Genomic DNA, 12,430 nt, shown 5'->3' on the forward strand with positions numbered 1-12,430 from the left:
GTCCGTCCTTGGTGGGGACAATTGTCCCTCCCTTCCCCTTGCTGTGTCACCTCTGGGGTCCCAGGACTGTGGGGTCAGGCTGTGCCCTCATCTCCTGCCGTGGGAGCGCTCCCAAATCCCTGAGGATTCACCCCTGGAGCAGCCTGGGGGGCTCTTGACAAGTCTGGAACACCTGGAGGAGTCTGGAGAGGGGTTCAGGAGGTTGGGTTTGGGGTTTTCCTGTGCAGGGCTGGGAGCTGGAGTTCAGTGATCCTGGTGGGCTCCTTCCAAACCAGGATGTTCCATGGTCCTGGGAGTGAGGGCAGCGAGGACACGAGATTGGGATGGGATAATGGGATTGGGATGGGATAATGGGATGGGATAATGGGATTGGGATGGCACAGGAACACTTTGGGGCAGGTTTGTGTCCCCAGCATGGGCAGGAGCCAGCAGGGTTCAGGGAGAGCAGAGCAGCTGCAGCACCCAGGGCTCTCCCGTGGCTCTGCTCGGTGTCACCCACGGTGTCCCCAGGGCTGAGGGGACCCCAGAGCACAGGGCTCAGCCCAGCCAGTGCCAGTGCCTGGGCCAGGAGGTGACAACTCGCAGGAACGCCCTGACTGTCCCCAGGGGAGGGTGACATCCTCAGCAACCAGGAGGGCTCTGAGCAAAGACCTCAAACACAGAGAACAGAATGGTTCTGTTGGGAAGGGACCTCAAATCCCCCCCAGAGCCAGCCCTGCCATGGCAGGGACACCTCCCACTGTCCCAATGTCCAACCTGGCCTTGGGCACTGCCAGGGATCCAGGGGCAGCCACAGCAAATCTGGGAATTCATCCCAGCCCCTCCCCACCCTCCCAGGGAAGAAATTTAATCTAAATTGTCAAGGGCTGCAGGGACAGCCCCAGGTGGGCACAGGGAGCACCTGTGGGGGTCTGGGAGTGCAGCAGGACTGGGGCTGTCACCCCCTGTCCCCTCACCCTGCACTGCTGGGCCAGCCTGGAGGAGATCCTGGGCTGGGCTGGGGCCAGGCAGAGGCAGGCAGGATGGATAATTAATGAATAATGGATAATGAATAATGGATAATGAATCATGCATCAGCTCCTCGGGAGCTGCATGAGGAGCCCCAGAGCCCCGAGATCACAGCACACACTGGGGCCTCACCTCCCCCTCCTGCTAATTGGAGAGGGGGTCACAGGGCAGAGTGAGGAGGGGAATTTTGGGATGCACAGCTCTGGAATTGCTTCCCTCTGGTGGTTCAGGCCATTGTGAGCAGGATGCAACAACGGGATTGTGTCCTCATTAATTGAAGCACGCTGGGGAGGAGCAGATGGGGTGGGTGGCTCTGTTTGGGGAGAGCATGGGAGAGCTCCTGATGGAGTTCGTTCTCCTCTGAGTGGGGCAGGCTCCATGTCCCTCCCAGCTCCTGGGATGTTTCTATTCCTTCCCTCAGCCCCTGTCTCAAATGGAGGCACCAAGAGTGGAAAGGGTTTAAATCGTGGCGAATTTCAGTGATATTTTTATAGTTCTGGAGGGTTTCTGACACATGAGCAGCAAAGCATCAGCCACTCACTGCGGGTAAAACCAACTCAATTACAGGGTCTGTGATCCCTCCTCTGCCTCTGGCTGGGGCACAGGGATTTCCTCCTGGGATTTCTCATCAAGAGAGGTCACATTTTTATTTGAAAATGAAACTTTTCCCACCTGAAATCCAAAGAAGCTGGGTTTGGAAAGCAGATGAAGGGAAGCAAAATACAATTTCTGCTATCTCTCGTTATCCAGCTGCACTCGGGCTGATTCCTCAAATCTCCCCAGATGTTCAGGCTGGGGCTGAGGGCTCAGGCCATGTCCCAGAGCTCCATGCCAGGGAAGGACGTGCCCGACTCCTCCTCCCTGGGGCCCTCTGGGTGTGCAAACACCTCCTGAGAGTTCCTCAAATCGCTGCCGCTAATTGCATTGATCAGCTGTTGGCCGAGCAGCCTCCTGCTAATGAAGTGTTGCTGAGGCTGCAGCAGCTCCTGCTATTGGGGATTTTTCTCAGGCCCTGCCAGCTCGGAGCTGCTGCCCACAGGAGCTGCACCTGAGGGAGAGCAAGGACAATATTTGCTGCAGGACATCATTCCTGGCCAGGGGAATGCAGAATTCCCAGCTCCCAGCCCTCTCCTGGATGCTCCAGAGCCATCCTGGATCCCTGCTCTGTCACAGCTCGGGATTTTTCAGAGTGTTTGCATTTATCCCAGGGAATAAATGGGCAGGACAGAAGGACTGAGAGGATTTTTTTTGCACATTTCTTGCTGAATGGATTGATCTGCACATCAAAGGAGCTCCCACCCACGTCGGGGTGAGCAATGAGCTCCCCTTGCACACTGACACCGGAATTAGGGAGCAGCTCTGCCAGGCAGCACTGAGCAATGGTTTCATTTTGGTCTAAAAATGAAATGCAACCTACTGGAGAGGTTTTTTGGTTTGGTTTTTTTTTGTTGTTGTTGTTTTTTTCCTAATTAGGAATGTTCGAACTGTTGGAGGCGAGGTGACAAAACAAACTTGCTTCCCATTTAATGAACTAAAGCTAATTGGAATTGGGGTGTCAGTCAGTCTGTGCAGCCACAAAGAGCAGGGTGCTGCACCTGCATTCCAATGGGCTCCAGAGCAGGGGGCTCAAATGGCTTTCCTTGGGATTTTGGAGATCCAGGGGCATTGATCTCATCATGCACTTGCTGCAGGTTGAGTTTAAAAGGAGTCCCTGGATTTGTCCCCGTCCAGCAGAACTTGCAATTGCTTCTTTAAACCCCACAGAAGCTGAGACAGCACCGAGAGAATTTGGGAATGCTGGAGAGGGAGGGCAGTGGGTGTGGATGTGAAGGAAAGGTGCATTATTTTAGGATGGGCTGTAAAATGGGGTTTTCTGTGTGTTTCGATAACGTGAGATGTTGAAAGTCAGATTCAAACTCTGTAACGTCTGTTGGATACGGTGGTAACAGGACAGAAAGTTTTTTTTTTTCACTGCAGCTTTCCTTGAAGCTTTTTTACCTTCAAGGAGCAGCAACTCTGGGGCCTGAGCTGCCCGAGGAGCAGAAGTGGGACAGCTCCTACAGAACTTCCCTCAGGTTTATTTTCCAATTCCCTGCTCTGGTTTGGGATGCTGAACAGTGTGAGGATGAGCTGGTGACTCCCTCTGCCCAGTGGGATGCTCCAGTGCCCTGGGAGAGCCCCAGGGATGTCCTGGGAGGAGCAGAGCAGGGATGTGGATCCTCTCCCTGTGAAATCCTCTCTCTGTGGATCCAACCTCAGGGATATCCTGGGAGGAGCAGGATCAAGGATGTGGATCCTTTTCCTATGAATCCTTTCCCTGTGGATTCTCTCCCTGTGGATCCAGCCCCAGAGATGACCTGCGAGGAGCAGGAGCAGAGCAGGGATGTGGATCCTCTCCCTGTGGATCTTCTCCCTGCAGATCCAGCCCCAGGGATGCTCTGGGAGGAGCAGGATCAAGGATGTGGATCCTTTCCCTGTGGATCCTTTCCCTGTGGATCCTTTCCCCGTGGATTCTCTCCCTGCCCACGGGCAGCAGATGAGAGATGGCTCTGCAAAGGCTCCACACAGGGACTAATTAAGCTGAGCAAGTTTCCTTTGCTTCCACCCCTGGCAGCAGCCTAATTGGGAGGCATTTCCACCTGGAAAGGATTAATTGTAGCTGAGGAATGTCCCATCTCAGCTCCTTCCCTGCTGCACGCACGGGAGGGACACGGGGTGGGAGGTTCCACACTCACATGGCTCTGATTAATTGGATGCTTCATTAAGAGGCTGGAGAAGCTTCTGGGCTCAGAGTTTGACTCAGGAAAACTCTCTGGAGCTTTCCAGAAAAGCGGTGCCCTGCTCTAGGGAGTGCTGGGCAATATCCCAGAATCCTGGAGTGGTTTGGGTGTGAAGGGACCTCAAATTCCCCCCCAGTGCCACCCCTGCCATGGCAGGGACACCTCCCACTGTCCCAATGTCCAACCTGGCCTTGGGCACTGCCAGGGATCCAGGGGCAGCCACAGCTGCTCTGGCAATTCCAGCCCAGCCAGGAATTCCCAATTCCCAATATCCCATCCGTCCTTGCTCTCTGAAAATTCTTTATTTAATATATTTTAAATATTCTTTTATGCAGAGAGAGAAAAAAACCTTTTTGCTGTTTTACTGCTTGAGCTCAGGATCTGTCTCCAAGAATTTGGTGTTCATTTTACAGCCTGTGTCTGGTTTATCCCCCTGGGATAAGGGCAGGATTCATTTGGGAAACTTTGGGGCTCAGGGATGTGCAGCTGGAGGATCCATGGGAGCAGATTAAAACCAGGAGCAGCGGCCAGATGGATCCTCACCAGTGCCAGAGTGAGGGAGAACCTTCCCCATCCTGTCTGGATCTCTCCAGAGTGTCTATAAGGAACACATTAAAAAAAAAATAAATTAAATATCTAAACCATGTTTATCTAAGCATTTCTCAAGGAGATGATCATGTCAGCATCCTGAACTGCTAAGATATAATTCTAATTCTGATGTGTCTTTCCCACATCATCTTCTCCCCCACCCCAAGGGAGGTGGTTCATGGATTTTCCTTCCCAACCAACCTGGATCCAGCTCCACAAAACTTTATTAAAACCACAAATATTTTGAGCAGTGTGTGGAGCATTCCAGCAGTGTCCCCAGGCCTCTCTGGAGCAGTGAGCAAGGTCACAATTAACGTGCTGGAAATTCCAATAACGGAGCAAGGGCTGGAACAAGCCTGGGCAAAAGGAGCAGACAGATATTTCTGGATATTTCCAGATATTTCTGGATATTTCCGGATATTTCTGGATATTTCCCTGCCTCAGTGATGGAAATTCTGCCTGCTCCTTGTAGCAACAAACACCAAGGATACTTAAAATTCCCAGGCTCCCATGTGTTGCACCATTTCTCAGGAACAGCAGAGAATTTTAAGTAGGTTTTGCACAGAATGATCGAGTTTGCAGAGAACAGCCTTGGGTAGTGCTTTAAAAAATGAAAGAAAAATCATTTGAAGAGCAAGGGAAGTAAAGGACAAAGTTACTTCTTCCCCACTTCATTTTCCTGGAATCACTAAGAGTGTCTGAACTGCAGGTTACTCAAGTTCAGGCAGAAGCAGAGCAGGAAAAAGTTCTCTGTGTGCATGGGCAGCTCTTGGGAAAGTTCCCAGGGTGATCCCAAATCCATTTGGCTTTTATGTGCAAATGCTGAGGGGGCAGGGGCTGCTGCAGGATGGGATGTGGGATCTGAAATCCTGACTGCTGCAGGATGGGATGTGGGATGTGGGATGTGGGATCCTGACTGCTGCAGGATGGGATCTGGGATGTAGGATCTGGAATTTGGAATCTGGAATCCTGACTGCTGCAGGATGGGATCTGGGATCTGGAATCTGGGATTTCACCCCAATTTCACCACTGTAATTGGATTTGGGAGAGGGGGAGGATTCCTCAGCTGGAATATCCTGATTCCATCCAGCACCCAAATCCTTGGGATTTTGCTGGATCAGGTGCCAAGGATGGAACTCCATGGCAGAATTCCGTGGTCTGAAATGTGGCAGGGGGTCGGTTCAGTCACTCCTTTCTCCAGGATTAAATATTCACAGGACCCACCAGGTCCACAGGGCTCACAGTGGTCCCAGGGCTGCAGGGGAAGCTGGAATGAATTGGCACCAAAAAGAATTAAAAATAAGGAAATTTCTGTGTGGAGATGAAGATTCTTTTCTTTTCTTTTCTTTTCTTTTCTTTTCTTTTCTTTTCTTTTCTTTTCTTTTCTTTTCTTTTCTTTTCTTTTCTTTTCTTTTCTTTTCTTTTCTTTTCTTTTCTTTTCCTTTTTTCCCTCTTTTTTTTCCCTTTCCCCCTCAGTTCCAGCCCCAGCAAGTGCTGTCTCCTGCAGTTTTCCATGGAGCTCTGGTGCACAATTCCAGCCCAGTTTGGCTGAAGGCTGAGTCTGACAGGAAGGCACAGCTGTAATTTCTCAGGCCTAGCCAGGATGCCAAATAAATCTATATCATCTTGACAATTATATCTTTACAAAAGCTTGGGAAAGAGCAGCCAGGAAAGCTTGTCAATAAGTTCACTTTTTATTAGAGGGAAGTCCTTTGGAAAGGCCAGGGAGGCAGCATTTCCTGATGGATCTCCTGGAGGCAGGTGCTGCAGGAGGCTGGTACAGAGAGCTTTTTATTGACAAACTTGGATTTTGGAGGAAATTTTTCCCTACAAAGCCTTAGCCTGAGTCATTGCATGGCACAGCCATAAAACCAGGTATGGAGTGGGGATCATTTTGGCCCCAGAGTGAGCTGGGTTGGAGAGCTGTGCTGGTGGCCCTGTGACACTGATCACCACTGGGGCACGGGGCTGGGACAGGGAGCAGGGTAGGAGCAGTTCCAGCCCAGTGGGAAGTTATTTCCACAGTCAAATTAGAGATTAATTAGTGCTCTGTGTGATCCCAGCACCCAGGAGAGCCAAATTCCCCCAGCCCTGCCCTGTCCGTGCCACCCCCACAGCCGAGGTGTTGGGAACAACAAAGGAGCCCAATTTGCTATTGAGGACATCTATAAATAAACATCAAAGGAATATGGGCTGTGACCCTTGGGGCACCTCCAGCCACTCCTCCTCTCTTTGCCCTACTTGTGCTAATTCTGTTTGCTGAGGAGCTGCTTGATCATGGAGCTCTTTTTGGAGTGGGTAGCTGTAAATTCTGGAAAATGTGTGGTTTTTTTTAAAGGCATTCTTCAGCCTGAGCAGGCAGCTCTCACCTGCCAGCAGCACAAAAGGGGAGTTCCTGGATGTCAAATGCTTTCAGATTTTCCTGCTTTGATCAGGCCCTGTTTGGGCTGAAGTTTTCTCAGCATCCTCCTGGGAGTTTTATCCGTGGCATTTTTTGATGATTCCCAGCCCCAGTGCAGCTCCTTTGTGCTCTGAGCTGCAGTAATGAGGGGGGAGTTCAGACGTGCAGAGGCACCTGCAGAAATTGCAGTGAGGGCTGTGGAAAACATCCCAAAAAAAACAGCACAGTCACCTGGGGGCTGGAAGGGGAGTTTGGGATTTTCCTGTGCAGGGCTGGGAGCTGGAGTTCAGTGATCCTGGTGGGCTCCTTCCAAACCAGGATGTTCCATGGTCCTGGGAGTGAGGGCAGCGAGGACACGAGATTGGGATGGGATAATGGGATGGGGATAATGGGATGGGATGGGATAATGGGATAATGGGATTGGGATGGCACAGGAACACTTTGGGGCAGGTTTGTGTCCCCAGCATGGGCAGGAGCCAGCAGGGTTCAGGGAGAGCAGAGCAGCTGCAGCACCCAGGGCTCTCTCGTGGCTCTGCTCGGTGTCACCCACGGTGTCCCCAGGGCTGAGGGGACCCCAGAGCACAGGGCTCAGCCCAGCCAGTGCCAGTGCCTGGGCCAGGAGGTGACAACCCCCAGGAACGCCCTGAGTGTCCCCAGGGGAGGGTGACATCCCCAGCAGCCAGGAGGGCTCTGAGCAAAGAGCTCAAACACAGAGAACAGAATGGTTCTGTTGGGAAGGGACCTCAAATCCCCTCCAGTGCCACCCCTGCCATAGCAGGGACACCTCCCACTGTCCCAATGTCCAACCTGGCCTTGGGCACTGCCAGGGATCCAGGGGCAGCCACAGCTGCTCTGGGCACCCTGTGCCAGGATTGGTTTTTGTGTTATAGAGGGGCCATAACCCTCATGGATGGCAGGGGGAATGCTCAGGATGCCTGCGGGGAGGGGGCACCTCGCTCTGCTGGCAAGGGCAGCTTTCCCTGGCTCATTTATTGCTCCTTGGTTTCCCTTTTCTCCCACACAACGCACAACGTGTCTGGAATGGCTCCTGGATAAAAGAAAGTCTGTCAGGTGATTCTGTTTCCAGGTGCATTTCTGAAATGTTTTTGCTTTTGGGAGCTCTCACTGTTCCACGTTTGGGCTATTTTGGGAATCTTAGATGAGCTCTGGCTGTGGGAGAGTTCTGTGAACCGGGCAGTTTGTGCATTTTGGCAAAATCTGAGTGGGATGCAGCTCTGCCTGTGCCGAGGATGGAGGAGATGCCTGCAGAGAACTTCCTGCTGCCTGCCTGGCACCCACTGCTGCCCAGAGCCCGGGAGCAGCTGGCACCTGGGTAAGGGGGATGCCCTGAGCTGCACCAGGGCACAGAGCAGCCCAAGGCTGCTAAAAGTCACTTGGATGCAGCTCCATGCAGGAATGCCAGGAAAAGGGGTTTGGGTGGACAACACCTGGGTTTAAAAGGGGTTTTGGTTCAAGGACCTGGAATCCCAGGATCCCTGAGGATGGAAAAGCCCTGAGTGCCCCCCCCCCAGGAATTGCTGGGACACCTCCAGGGATGGGCACTCCAAACCTCCCTGGGCACTTCCAATCCCTGCCCACCCTTTCCATGGGGAAATTCCTGCTGCTCTCCACCCTGAGCCTGCCCTGGCCCAGCCTGAGGCCGTTCCCTCTCCTCCTGTCCCTGTTCCCTGCGAGCAGATCCCAAATCCCCCCGGCTGTCCCCTCCTGTCAGGGAGTTGTGCAGAGCCACAAGGGCCCCCCTGAGCCTCCTTTTCTCCAGGCTGGAGTTGCAGATCAGCCTCTGGACACCTGGAAAATCTCAGCCAGGATCTCCCCTGGCTGCCCAGGAAAGGAGCACGGGGAGTTTTGCTGTGGGGTTCCCATTCCCTATCCCAGTGCAGGACCCTGCAGGATGTGGGGAGCTCTCAGGGAGGGCTGTCCTTGCTCCCTGCTCCCTCCCAGGATCCTGCAAACTCCAAATTGGGCATTTCTTCAAGGATAATCATTTCATTAAGTCTTCAAATGATAGAGAACCTGCTCCATATTAGGTTACTGCCTTCACTGCTTAATTAACTTTATTCCTACTCTAGGTTTGTTTCGTTTCACCTTCCAGCCTTTGCTTCCCATTATGACTTTTTTTTGCTAAATTTAAGTATCAGAATTGCCTGCCTGTGATGGCTGTAAAGAACACAGAGAAATTGGCTCTTACTTTTCTCTTGGATAAATTAAAGAGGTCAAGTGCCTTTGACCCTTAATTTCTGTATAAAACTGGCTCCAAAGGAGAGATCTCTGCAGGAGACCATAGAGATATTCCAAGGGCTGGAGCCAGGCTGGGAGAGCTGGGAATGTTCCCCTGGAGAGGAGAAGGATCCAGGGAGAGCTGAGGGCACCTAAAGGGGCTACAGGAGAGCTGGAGAGGGGCTGGGGACAAGGGATGGAGGGACAGGACCCAGGGAATGGCTCCCAGTGCCAGAGGGCAGGGATGGATGGGATGTTGGGAATTGGGAATTCCTGGCTGGGCTGGAATTGCCAGATTTGCTGTGGCTGCCCCTGGATCCCTGGCAGTGCCCAAGGCCAGGTTGGACACTGGGACAGTGGGAGGTGTCCCTGCCCATGAACTTTAAGGTCCCTTCCCACCCAAACCATCCCATGACTCAATGCCATCTCTCCTCTGGGCCCAAGAACTCCCCCAGGCTGTGTCCTGGTGTCTCAGGACAGGATGGATGTTCCTGGCAAAGCAATTCCACTCCTGCTCCCATCCCATCCCATTATCCCATCCCATCCCCTCTTTCCAGTCCCCACCTCTCCTGTCTGGCACGTGCCTGTGCTTGGAATTCACCCCCATAACTCCGAGGATCCCAAGTCCCTGAGAAAAGCAGGATCATGAATAAACATCAGGAATAATTTCCTGAGAAAAGCAGAACCTTCTCCCTGCCTGGAAGGAGAGGGGCAGGAGGAGAGCACTAATTAGATTATTTATGCAATCCAGCCTTGATGAGATCCATCCTGAGAAGGCAGTCAGAGGTCGATCCATGAATTCCATGGAAATTCCCCATTGCTGGAGCAGCTCAGGAGCTGCCCCACATCCTCTTGGTCCCGAAGCTCTCCAGGGCTGGAGGGTGCTGGGGCTCCCTTTGGGTGCTGCCTGTGCCTGCTCTGGGCTGGGGCACCAGGCAGCCCTGGGCTGCTGGGCAGCAGAGTGGCCTCAGCTCAGCTTTGGGAGGTTTTAGGGGTTTTAATCCCTGCCCTGTGGGTTTTGGAGCAGGTGGGAGGTGCTGCTGTTTCCTGTCGAGGGTTGGTTTCCTTTAGGGCTCCCCTTGGAGGCTGATGGAACACGGATGGGGGGTGGCCACTGTCACCCCCAGGGGGGATCTGGGGTGACAAGAGCAGGGCCAGGGTGGATCCTGAGGGAAGGAGCAAGGCCAGGGTGGATCCTGAGGGAAGGAGCAGTGCCAGGGTGGATCCTGAGGGAAGGAGCAGGGCCAGGATGGATCCTGAGGGAAGGAGCAGTGCCAGGGTGGATCCTGAGGGAAGGAGCAGGGCCAGGATGGATCCTGAGGGAAGGAGCAGGGGCCAGGGTGGATCCTGAGGGAAGGAGCAGGGCCAGGATGGATCCTGAGGGAAGGAGCAGGGCCAGGATGGATCTTGAGGGAAGGAGCAGTGTCAGGATCCATCCTGAATGAAGGAGCAGTGCCAGGATGGATCCTGAGGGAAGGAGCAGGGCCAGGGTGGATCCTGAGGGAAGGAGCAGGGCCAGGGTGGATCCTGAGGGAAGGAGCAGGGCCAGGGTGCCCAGGCTGCCCTGGGGTGTGAGGATGGGCACCCCTTGGGCACCCCTTGGGCATCCCCTGCCTCCCTGGAGGATTTAATGGGATCACACCCATGGGATCAGCTGTGGGAAAGGAAATCCAGGCATCCCACTGGAGACAAATCCCTGTACTTGGTTCTGCCTCAATCCTGAGCACAGATCCTCCTGCAGGGCTGCATTTTCCTGCTGGGACCCCATGGGCAGTCCCTGGCTGAGGGCTGGTGGCACTGGCAGTGCTCTCTTCATTCAGAACCAGAAATTTATTTATCTTTATTTATCTGCATGCAGCACAGAGATGCTGTTTGTTCCTGGTTTATCACATTTATTCCCTTCCCCACCCAAAATTATCCCCATGGGAGGGGCTGCCAGGACCACCCTGCCCTGAGAGGAGGCTGAGGGAAAGGAGCCCCCCCTGAAATCTGAATTCCTGCCCAGCTCCTCCTCCTCTCCCCTGCAGTCATGTGTGTTTTTCTTAACTTTAAAACAGAGAAATCTCTCAATTTTTAAAGCTGTCACGTCCTCAATTTCAATAAAATCGGGCAGCACAGTATTAGAGCTAATGATATGTTTTAGAGAAATAATAGTTTTATTGCCCTGGGTTTATAATCTTTTTGATTAACTGATTTTCTCAGATATTTGCAATCCCTCATTTGTTTTCTGCCTGTTCTTTAGAGCCATTTTTAGGTTGTTATTTTTCTGACCAGTGCATGTGACATTTTCTAAGCTGCGTGTCCCACGCAAAGTCTGGAGGTGAGAGAACACCATGAGGTTAAACAGTGGCAATTTAAAGATAATAACGATTTTATTTTTTTTTTTTTCTTTAAAAATATGCAAGAGCAGAGAGAATGGGAGGTGACTTCCTCTGGATTTTCAGGTCAGTGGAGATAAAACACACAGAAAATAAAGATGGACGTGGGAATACACTGGCACAGGGTTGGACATTGGGCTTGGAACATCCTGGGACAGTGGGAGGTGTCCCTGCCATGGCAGGGGTGGCTCTGGGTGGGATTTAAGGTCCTTTCCAACCCAAACCAGTCTGAGATTCTGGGATTTATGATAAGGAAACGTTCATCACTCTCTCTCTTTGCCTTTCTAAGGCACCTGCTTTTCCTCCACAGCATTTTCCACATCCAGCTCTGCTCTCCAGGCCAGCCCAGGAGGAGCCCAGCAAAGCCCAGGCTGCCTTCAGATCCTCTGCAATTCCTGCCTGGGGCCATGATGGATTTATCCAGAAAAAAATGTGTGTTCCTGGCTATTGTAACGGTGCTGAAAGAGGACAGAGAGAAATGCTCAATAAAGCAGACATGATAAAAAAGGGTAAATCTGCTTGGGAAAAAAAAAAAAGCTGTGCCTTATTTTCTGTCCCAAATAAATCAGCTGGGAACAGCTGAGTCAATAAAGCTCGCTTTGAGCACGGCTCCTTTCTGCTGGTCAGGAGATACATTGCTTGTATGTTAATTGGCCCTTTAATCACTCTCTGTGTGCTGGGCTGCTGCCTTTGGAATCCTGCTGGAAGCTCTGCCTGCCTCCCTTTATGTCGGGCTTTTATGGGAAGAGCTCCTGAAAAGAGCCCGAAAATGTTCGATATCTGCAGAGGGGCTGAGCAGCTCCACTGCAGCCTCCAGCCCTGTCTGGGGCTCCTTTCTGCCAGGTGTCTGCAATCCTCATTTTCTGCCCCTGGAATCCTCATTTTCTGGTACTTTCCACCGTTTTTGTAGCAGTAGAAAAAGAAAAAAAATAAAAAAATTGGTCGGTGGCTGTGGTGTGGCACAAAATTCCCAACCCATTTCCAGCTCTGTGATGGAGCAGCACAAGGCTTGGCAGGAGTTTGGGTTCTCTGCTAAT

The 12,430-nt window shown here is 52.3% G+C and overlaps 1 long non-coding RNA gene across 1 annotated transcript in view; it reads right to left on the reverse strand.

Moving 5' to 3' along the window:
* LOC148223481 (uncharacterized) overlaps positions 1 to 12,430 on the reverse strand; it is a 305,708-nt gene that overhangs the window by 124,639 nt on the left and 168,639 nt on the right. The gene's annotated exons all lie outside the window — the stretch shown is intronic.

Source organism: Sturnus vulgaris, chromosome 6 (genome assembly GCF_052056855.1).
Source record: "Sturnus vulgaris isolate bStuVul1 chromosome 6, bStuVul1.hap1, whole genome shotgun sequence".
NCBI classification, from domain to species: Eukaryota; Metazoa; Chordata; class Aves; order Passeriformes; family Sturnidae; genus Sturnus; species Sturnus vulgaris.